Below are 10631 nucleotides of genomic sequence, written 5' to 3' on the forward strand. Positions count from 1 at the left end.
GTTGCTGAGGAAACTTTGAGGGAAAGGCAAAAGTGGACTCATTTTGGCATTGTGAGAGTCGCTTCCATTCTCGGCCGCTTAAATACGGTTTGCAAGTCCAGTAGGCTTGGGCAACCTTCGGAGGCAACAGGTGTCAGTGTCCCACCCCGTTTTCCCCAAGAGCATCACTGCCATTCTTCTCAGGGCGTTGCAGCGCTATCACTCGGGTGTGACCACGTCTGACAGGGAACTCTGCTAAAATCAAGAAGTTACTACCCATCTCTTCGTAGATCTCATTCTATGAATGGAATTCTTTAAAAAAACCCCCCCCAAAAGGTGAGAAAATACTCTTAAATTAGGACATACGATATTATAACAGTATCAGTAGCAATGAGTAACATCAGCAAAAGTGGTTGATATGAAAGTGTATCAAAAGTTTATTTCTGAAACGTCGACGGTGCCACCCAGTGTCTCTCCATGCAACAGGTGGGGAGGGTTTCACGTGCTTTACTTACTAACAGAACACAAAATGCGTGAACAATTGAAACGAAAATCCAACACTTTTCGAGGAGATTGAAACCTTTCCATATGGTATCCCCAAACGAGTGAGTTTTTTTCTACGCTTAAAGAAGAGGAGTCCGGTTTTTGAAACGAACGTGGTGCGTTTAGCATTCAGTATCCTTTCGTTTTCGTAGTGCAAACCTCAAAGGAAAGATAGATATTACTACTGAATGTCAATTTTTAAAATTGAAAATAAAGCAAATCTATTTTTCTGTCTAGTATATGTCTACAGGGGAAAGGCTAGAAGACAGTATACAATAGAATTTAGTGTGTTGTGTGAATCATACATACCTATAATATATATATATATATATATATATAAAATATATAAAATTTTATATATATATATATAATTATATATATAAATATATATAAAAATATATATATATATATATATCATTATTATATATAATATATATATATATATATATATATTTTATATTATATTAATATATATTATTGTTGTATTTTATTCACACACACACCTAAATTCATTGTTACTGTCTATACAATACATACATATATATATATATATATATATATAAAATATTATATATAATATATATATATATAAATAATATATATATATGTATGTATATATATATATATATATATATATATATTTTATATTATAAAATATTATAATATATATATATTTTTATGCGTGTGTGTAGTGTGGCACGCGCGCGTGTGTGTAGTATATATATACTACACATACACACACACACACACGCATGTATATATACACACACACACCACATGATGGGCGATTTTGAACCAGAGAGAGAAAGAGAGAGAGAAAGTGAGTGAGAAAGAAAGAGATGGAGAGAGGAGATCGCGAGAGAAGGAGATGGAAGAGAGGGCGGAAGTAAGAAAAGTGGGAGTGGAAGAGATGGAGAAAGAAAGAGATTTTGGGGATGGAGAGAGAGAGAGAGGGGGGGGGAGAGGGAAAGAGATGGAGAGAGAAGAGGAGCGAGAGAAGGTGTGAAATAAGGAAAGAGGGGAGTGAATGGAAGTGGAAGACGTGAAAAGAGGAGGGAGAGAGAGGTGAAGGAGAAGGGGGGAAGAGGATATAGAGAGGGAGGGGGGGGGGATGACAGAGAGGGAGAAAAGAGAGAGAGAAAGAGGTGGAAGCGGGGAGATATTTGGTAATGAAGATGACAAAACGATACAGGGAAAATTTAGTTTAGAAGTTTAGTTTAGTGTTACATTTTCCTTTGGGAAATATATAGAAATGTTATCCCTTTCCATTCGTGAAAATAGCGATTATCGGGGGAAACCCGTTTTTTTACACACACTGTCACGATAAATACAGTTAACTAACGTTACCGTATGTAGATAATATCATCATCAATAACGGTATGCTCATGTTTGAGCAGCCGTGGACTTCTCCACCATCCTTTGCCACTCAACTCAGCCGAAAATATCTTTGATGTTGTCGCTCAGTCTTGTCTTCGGTTTGCCTCTTCTCTGTTTCCTGTCACCATCCCTGTCAGAAAGTTTTCTCAATACTTTAAACTTCTCATCACATGACCAATAAACTTTAGTTTCCTTTTGTTCAAGATGTCCAACAGCCGGTCTTTACAATTTATTTTTCTCAGCACTTCATCATTCGTTTTCTTTTCTGTCCAGTTAATACGCAGTACTCCTCTGTAACACCACAGTTCAAAACTATTGACCTTTTTTCTTGTCCATCTTTTTCAGCACCAACACTCAGAACCATATGACACAATTGGGAAAACTAATGAGTTCAAAAACCCTCAGCTTTGTCTGTAAGGTAATGCTTCGGTCTTACCAATGTTACTGAGAGCAACTGTGGCGTTTTTGGCAATGAAATTTTTTTTTATTTCCGGTGAATCATCATATGTGTTAGTAAAAACATCTCCAAGATAAGTGAACTCTTTCACATTTTCCACAACCACTCCATTTGATTGTAACATGTTCATCATCGTTCATTGCCGGTTATCTTTGAATCATCATGGTCTTAGTTTTTTTGGGCATTAAGAAAAAAACCCAGCCTTTTCGCTGCTTCTCAAAACTTATCTAGTAGTTGTTGTAGTTCAATGATACGCTGGCAATTAAAACTATATCTCAGCGGATCTTAGATTTGATATTTGTATCCTCCACTCAAATCTACAGTTCCTTCAAAATCTCTAGAGAAATCTCTCATAATTGCTTCAGAATATATATTAAAAAGGTGCAGAGACAGAATGCAACCTTATCGTACTCCTGGTCCGACTTCCATTCTGTTAAACCCATGTGTTCTTACAGCTGTTTGTTTTTTGGTCACTGGCTTTTATTTGTGGTGATTTTTTGAAATTTCTTATCGTTCATGTTTTCCCAGAGGTATGATCACAGACAAAAGCTTTCGAACGATAAAACACAGGTAAAAGGCCCTTTCGATGTTCTCTTTTTCCCTATGATCAATTCAGATTAGGGTCTGGTTCAGTACCTTTTCCAGGGCAAAAACCTGCTTGTTCGTCTGCAGTTTCTTCTCTTAACTTTAACTTCATTCTTTCACCCAATAATTTTCAAGAAAATTTTGCTGCTGTGATTTATTAATGCAATTGTCCTGTTATTGTTGCAAATTTGGGGTGCATCACCATTTTAGGTATGCGAGTAGACTGATTTTACCCCGTCCTTTCTGGCATCTTTCATTCCAAAATTTTTGTACACAGGTTGCAGAAGTATTCAACATTTTTGCCAGTTCTTGTTTGTTTCTGCTGTTATTTCATCTATTTTCGGGCTCTTTTTATTCTTTAATTCTTTATGCTATTATAATTCGTCTAGCAGCGCGATGTTCATCTTCGCGTCATTGAGTCCATTAAAGTTGTTGTTGATCTTTATTCTTTTTGTATAAGTTTGGAAAAATATGATTCCATCCTATTTTGACTTCTTTTCCATCACATAAAACAAGTCCATCTTCAGTTTTGATAAATACCATTGTAGGTTTAAATTTTCGTGTAATGTTTGTACTCCTTTGTAGAGTTCTTTAGTTGTCTATTGATAGAAGGTTTTAATTCTCTGGGAATGTTCTTAAATATTTTTTCCCTTTTCTCGTCGCAATATCTTTAAATTTTGTATTTTTTTTTGTAAATTACTTCTTCAACTGGTTATTGATACCCTCTGATTTTAGCATCTTCTTGCTTCAATTTCACTTAGTGTTTTCCCCAGATATTCCAGGGAAATTGCTTTTTTTTTTTTGGGGATAATTTTTAAGCAGCGCTCAGAAGAGTTCTTTCTTCTTCCAAACTATTTGGTGTTTTTTCATCTTTACACTGATTGACAATTCAATTTGTTTGACAGTATTCTGTAATCGTTGTCCCAAAGTTTTGTTTGTCGAGCTTTAGAGGTGACGTTGAGCTCCATCTTTTGAGTCTTATTTGAAAGTCAATACTTATAGTTGGTGGTCCTGTTGCAATGGCACAGGTTTTTTCTTGGCATTTTAACAACTTTTCCATTCTGGTTCAACACAATTAGTCAATGGTTGCGTGTTCTTTTGTCGTGAAAACCATTTTACAAATGTCTTGGGTGGTGTTTTGGAACAATGTGTTTAAAAAGTGGTTCTCTCTCAATAACTAGATTATTTGTCAGAATTCAATAAAATCTTCACTCTTTCATTTTTATTCCAGGCCGAATTTTCCCCAGATGTCATTTTTAGATTTTTTGCCCACTTTGCGCTGAGGTCTCCCCTAATTACTTTTTACTCTTGTTAGGAATTGTGTCAAGTTTCTTGGGTGTTATAAAAGTTCCATTCTTCATCCTTTTCAAGGTTGGTTTAGTGGGATAGCAATAATAGTAATGTTATGAGGGTTTTTCTTGTAAATTCTGACTTATAACGGGTCATTTATTGGCTGTACCAATTAGTGCATTTGCGTTTTTTTTTTTGTGAGAATCATAGCAACTTCGTGACATAATTTCCCTTTTCTTTCCAGAAAAAAGAACTTCTGTTTTCTTAATTTGAAACTTCCATTACTTTCCAATTGTCTACTGATTCCTAGTATTTGAATGTTGCAAACTTCCTTTGTACAGCAGTATGCAATTTAACCCCTCTCTTTCCTTTCCTTAGTTCCATCTTCCGATTTTTAATGTGTTTCTTAATTGGACATATTTTCTTTTTTTCCAAGATGCATGTTTACATTTTCAGCCTGGTTGCCCACTGAACAACGCGCCCTTGAAACCCAGCGACGGCGAAAGTGGTACGAATTACATTTCTGTATTCAGTCATTGGTGTAGAGGTTTTTCAGGAAAAGAAAAGTTGAGTGGAATCCCCAGCCCTTCTCAACTGCAGTCTCAACTAACTAGGAGGGAAATATCTCTGCCGCTTTGAAACAGTTACACTGCAATACGTGTAATGCTTTTTCGCATATGCAATATTCCCTACTATTGGCTTACGTGTCTTAGGCTAACATACGGAAGGTAAGGAGATCGCTGTTCCCACGGTTAAACCCACGTGGGTTTCCTCGACCTTGTTTTATAAAACCCTGTTCCCTAGAAAAGAAACTAATTAGAGATTTATAAACTTAGTAAATTGTATTCTATTGATTTAAATTTAAACTGCGGGAAGTGCTGAATAGACAAGATAAATAATTGAACGTGCAGTGCGAAATACCTATGCGGACAGGGAATGACTCGTGAAGACTGTTTGGGGAAGTGACGTGTTAGTGTGTTAATTAGTTAAGGGTTAACCCGTAATGAGAGGGTGGGAAGTGGGGGGAATGTGTAGGCACATTTACTGAAATGTATTGTGTGCTAAGAATAATAAACAATAAAAGTGGTTATTCTGTGCCCTTTATGGGTTTATATATCTCTCAGTGGCTCGCAGGTTCTTCTGAATAACGAGAATAAAACAGAAGACAATATATTACAGACCTTAAAACAAAAGATAATAAGTAGTTTTCTTGTAATTAAATTTTCTTGCAAGTACTACAATCAATAAAAAATGGAAAAGTAAAACATATAAAAATTCATGAACAACGTAATTTCTCATGAAATAAACCCAATATCTCGAGCTAAAAAGTGATAAATATTTCCGTAAAAATGGATTGCCTGTGAAATCACAAATTTCTCGAGTAAAGTGATGAATATATAAAAATTTCCTACTAAATATTCAGAATAAAATAATCTTTTTTGGTAAAGCGTGACACACATCGTGAATTTTGGCCCGTAAGAGGAAAACGAGAAAAAGCGAAACAGTAGCTCTAAATATTGAATGTTTCATCCCAAAAAGCGAACATTTTCCATCCAAACATGCATATACATAACTCCTCATGAGTGTGTGTGTACAAGAAACAAAATTTTTTCGTGCTTCTTTCCAGATATAGAAAATGCGTCCAAGCAAACTAGGTATTCAGAACTTAGAGAAGGGACGATATCAGACGAAGATGCAATTCCAGAATTTCATCTAACTCAAAGAAGCGCATATGGACCTGACTTTCTGACGATAATGGGGTAATAATGTAAGAAGCGGACAACGAATTCATTCTATTCATACGTGAGTTAAATTTTATCTTGGGGAAAAATCGAGGCGATCAAGGTGCGAGAAAAGCTACTCTGCACTACTCGCTTCCTGTGCATTAGATCAGACGACGAAGTTAGTCCAATGCATGGTTTGGTTATTTTCTGATGGCATTATGTTTTATTTTTGCTTTCATTTATCTATTTCCATACACGCCCAAAATTTTCCTGATCAGTGTTGCTTTGTTTCATTTCTTTCCCTCATTGTCAACAGACAGGATAATAAAAAAGACATCCAAACTCACTTTTATTAACAATATAACTAACACTGGTTTTGTGCCTGAGGCGTCGCCCCCCGTCGACTTGTCCTGCAGAAGGCCCGGGGGCGGCGAGGAGCACCTACACGAGGTCCAGGGAAACCCCGGCACGCCTCAGGGCCCCGGGGCGTTCTTCGTTGAACGTCACGAGGTCGACAGCTGGGACACGGACCCGCAGTCAGGGACGCAGAAGTCATTGGGGCATCAAAATGGTATATACTCCTTTTCCCAAAAGTTTTTATTTCCCTTCTGCCCTCTGCTTCCCCCCTTCCCCCCTCTCCCACCCTCCCCCCCCCCCTCCCTCTCCCCGTACCGCCATCGTGGCACTGACCGCTGGGGGACTCGTTGAGGACGGCCCCGGGCAATTTCAGGTCGGCTGGTTGTGAAAATGTGAAAGTTCATTATCTTGGAGATGTTTTTAAAATCTATGATGATTCACCGGGAGATAAAAGAGATTGCCATTCCCAAAAAACGCCACAGTTGCTCTCAATAACATCGGGAAAAGACCAAAGCATTACCTTTGCAGACAAAGCTGAGGTTATTGAACCATTATTTTTTCCCAATTGCCTCTATGGTTCTGAGTGTTGGGTGCTGAAGAAGATAGACAAGAAAATTTCAATATTTTTTGAACTGTGGTGTTACAGAGGAGTACTGCGTATTAACTGGACAGAAAAGAAAACGAATGATGAAGTGCTGAGAAAAATAAATTGAAAAGACCAGCTGTTGGACTCTTGAAAAAAAGGAAACTAAAGTTTATTGGTCATGTGATGAGAAGTGAAGTACTGAGAAAAACTTGTTGACAAGGGATGGTGATAGGAAGCAGAGGAAGAGGCAAACCGAAGACAGACTGAGCGACAACATCAAAGATATTTGGGGGCTGACGATGGTACAAGTGGAAAGAAAAGATCGAGTTGAGTGCGGAGGATGGGAGAGGTCCCCGGCTGCTCAAACATGAGCATACCGTTATTGATGATACATATATATATATAAAATATATATATATATATTATATATATAATTATTTTAATATTATATATATATCTATATATATATATATATATGTTGTATGTGTGTGTGTGTGTGTGTGTGTGTGTGGTGTGTGGTGTGTGTGTGCGTGTATGTATTATGTACGATAGACAATGATAGACAAATAAACAGATAGTTAAGTAGATGGTTTAGTTTAATGGTAGATAGATAATAGATAGATAAATAGACAGATATAGATGGTAGATAATTAGATAGATAGGTAGGTAGAGAGAGAGAGAGAGAGAGAGAGGAAGAGAAAAAAATCCTTGCAACATCTACAATTGCCATATCTTCTATGCCAAACCACCGATTCCGCAGTCTTTATTCACCAAAAATTTCCTGCAATTGTAACATACCAACTCATAATCCCGACCCCCCCCCCCCTGCCCCTCTCATCCCTTCCTTCAAAGGAAATGAATGGAAAATAGCGCCATCCGTGGAGATTGGCACCGTCGCATCGTCTCGGGAAATGTGGCAGGTGACGCTTGGGAAGAGAACAGCTGATCGACATGCGACCTTTGCCACCTGATGCCGCCTGTGATCTCCTATGTATAGGCCCTCGGTTTTCGGGAGGGTAAAAGAGGTTACATCATGTTTTTTTTTTATGTGTGAGTCGTGCTAAGAACGATTCGAAATTGGGTAAAATTGATAGACTATAGATAGGTAGTTGATAAATGGATAGATAGATAGATGGATGGATGGATGGATGGATATCTGATTGACAGATAATAGGATAGGATAGGTGGGGAGATAGATAGACGATAAGAAATTAGACAGAAAAACAGAAAATCTCAACTGCAATCGCCATTTTTATATCATTAGTAAAAAAAAAATCATCACACTTAGCAGGTCTCACTTAGTCTTCACTACATCTACAGAACCAACAAGAACTTCACACTCTGAAGTTTCAATTTGACACGTGCTTTGGTCCAAATTTTTACACAATAAGGTAATAAGTTTTGCTCCACTCACTCTCCTTGCCATATTCTCACCTGGTGTCACCTTGTCTGTGTTACCTCTTTTACCAAAATTTCAGTCGTGGGCTAGGTAAAACCTTAGTAAATTAAGTTTTAGCTTTTCCGCAGTGTCTTAGTTCAAATTTCTACTGAATAAAAAAGCAGGTTTTAGCCACCAACTCTGATACATTGACGCCTACATTGACGTCACCCTCTCTATGTTATTCCTGGTATCATTGACTCCCGTGGTCCAAGTCCTAGCCTCCTCGGGTCACAGGGGATGGATGCATAAGGAACTAACACAGACAGACAGGTAGACAGCGATCTTTATTTACAAAATGATATATATGTACAACACAACACACACACACACACACACATACACACACCACACACACACACCACACACACACACACACATATATATATATATATATATATTATATAATATATATATATTATATATAATATATATGTGGAGAGAGAGAGAGAGAGTGGTCTGTATATTATAATATATAAAATATAAAATATATATATATATATATATATATATATATATATATATATATTATTATATATAATATATATATATAATTATGTATGTGGGTGTGTGTGTGTGTGTGTGTTTTGTGTGTGAATGTGTGTGTACTATATATATTCTATATATATATATATTTATATATAATATATTATATATGTGTGGGGTGTGTGTGTGTGTGTGTGTGTGTGTGTGTGTGTGTGTGGTGTGTGTGTGTGTGTGTGTGTGTGTGTGTGTGTGTGTGTATGTGTGTGTGTGTGTGTGTGTGTGTACTGATTGCTCGTGATGTTAAAATGTTGTATTCCTAATTAAATCAGTAGCATCTCCCCCGTTGGGTATTAATGAATTTCATTCATGAATGTGATCTACGAAGAGATGGTAGTAACCTCTTTTTTCACAGCGTTCCATGTCAGATAGCGCTGCAAACGCCGTGAGAGGGATGGCAGGGTGATGCTCTTGGAAAACGGGCTGGGACACTGACACCTGTTGCCTCCGAAAGGTGCCTAAGCCTACTGGACTTGAAAACCCGTATTTAAGCGGCCAAGAATGGAAGCGACTCTCACACTGCCAAACTGAGTCCACTTTCCCCTTTTCCCCCTCAAGTTCTCCTCGCAACATGCGTGGGATCTTCCTTGCTCTGAGTGTGGCGTCCTTCCCCTGCCGCTACGGTCTTCCAGGACTGCGGTGAGTCCTCAGTCCTGCTTGGGAGAGGAACCAGGAATAATTTTATTATTTTTTTTTTTTTTTTAAGACAAAAGCAATTCAGTTCATTTTTGTTAAGTGCCACTGGACGGAAAACGGTTGCGTTCCAGGCTCGGTCGGCTCCGACGTTGTCCTCAGCGGGGAGAACTGCGAACTGCCTCCGTGTCTTCTGGAACGCGCTCCACCTACAGCGTCAACATCCAGTTCACGTCCAGTAGACCACAGATTTTCCACTCGCTTTTTTAAGGTTTATTTAGGTATATCTTCTACGAATAATGATTTTCTAAATGTGTCTATAAAAATAGACGCTTAGTTATCTTACGACACACAAACTCATCACCTCGTCGAGAAATGTTTTCGTTGGTGAAATTTAAAAATGTTGACTGCGACCAGGCCAGACCTCGGACGCGCTGACCATCGACGCCCCAGCCAACCTGGCCGGCGTTTAACGTCCCTTGGCCTGGAATAGACACCGACGGATGCAAGCAGCTGGGAAAGGGGCTCCAACCCGTGCCCTTACAGCGCCGCCAGGTCGCGTCGACTGGGCCATGCCCGTGGCCGTCCTCAACGGTACCCCCGCGGTCAGTGCCCACGATGGGGTACAGGGAGAGGGAGGGAGGGAGAGGGAGGGTGAGGAGAGTGGGGAAGTGGGGAAGCAGAGAGGCAGAAGGGGAAATCAAACAGTTTTAGGAAAGTGAGTATATAGCCATCTTGATTTTCCCAATAGACTTCTGCGTCCCTGACTGACGAGGTCCTGTGTCCTCAGCTGTCGACCGTCGTGACGTTTTAAGCTGAAAAACGCCCGCCCGGGGGCCCTGAGGCGTGCACGGTGGTTCCTGTGACCCTCGTGTAGCGTAGCTTTCCTCAGCCGCCGCCGGGGCCTTCTGCAGGACAAGTCGACTCGGGGGCGAGCGCCTCCAGAGCACAAGAACACAGTGTGTAGCTTATATTTGTTAATAAAAAGTGATGATTGGATGTCTTTTCTTTATTTCAATGTCTGTTGACAAAAGAGGGAAAGAAAATGAAACAAAGCAACACATGATCGAGAAAAATGTGGGGCGGTGTATGGAAAATAGATAAATGAAAGCAAAAATA

At 38.9% G+C, this 10631-nt stretch overlaps 1 pseudogene; it reads left to right on the forward strand.

Moving 5' to 3' along the window:
• The first annotated feature begins 9447 nt into the window (after positions 1-9447).
• Positions 9448-10389, forward strand: LOC119570472 (annotated as a pseudogene).
• Positions 10390-10631: the final 242 nt, after the last annotated feature.

Source organism: Penaeus monodon, unplaced genomic scaffold (genome assembly GCF_015228065.2).
Source record: "Penaeus monodon isolate SGIC_2016 unplaced genomic scaffold, NSTDA_Pmon_1 PmonScaffold_2833, whole genome shotgun sequence".
In the NCBI taxonomy this organism is placed as follows: Eukaryota; Metazoa; Arthropoda; class Malacostraca; order Decapoda; family Penaeidae; genus Penaeus; species Penaeus monodon.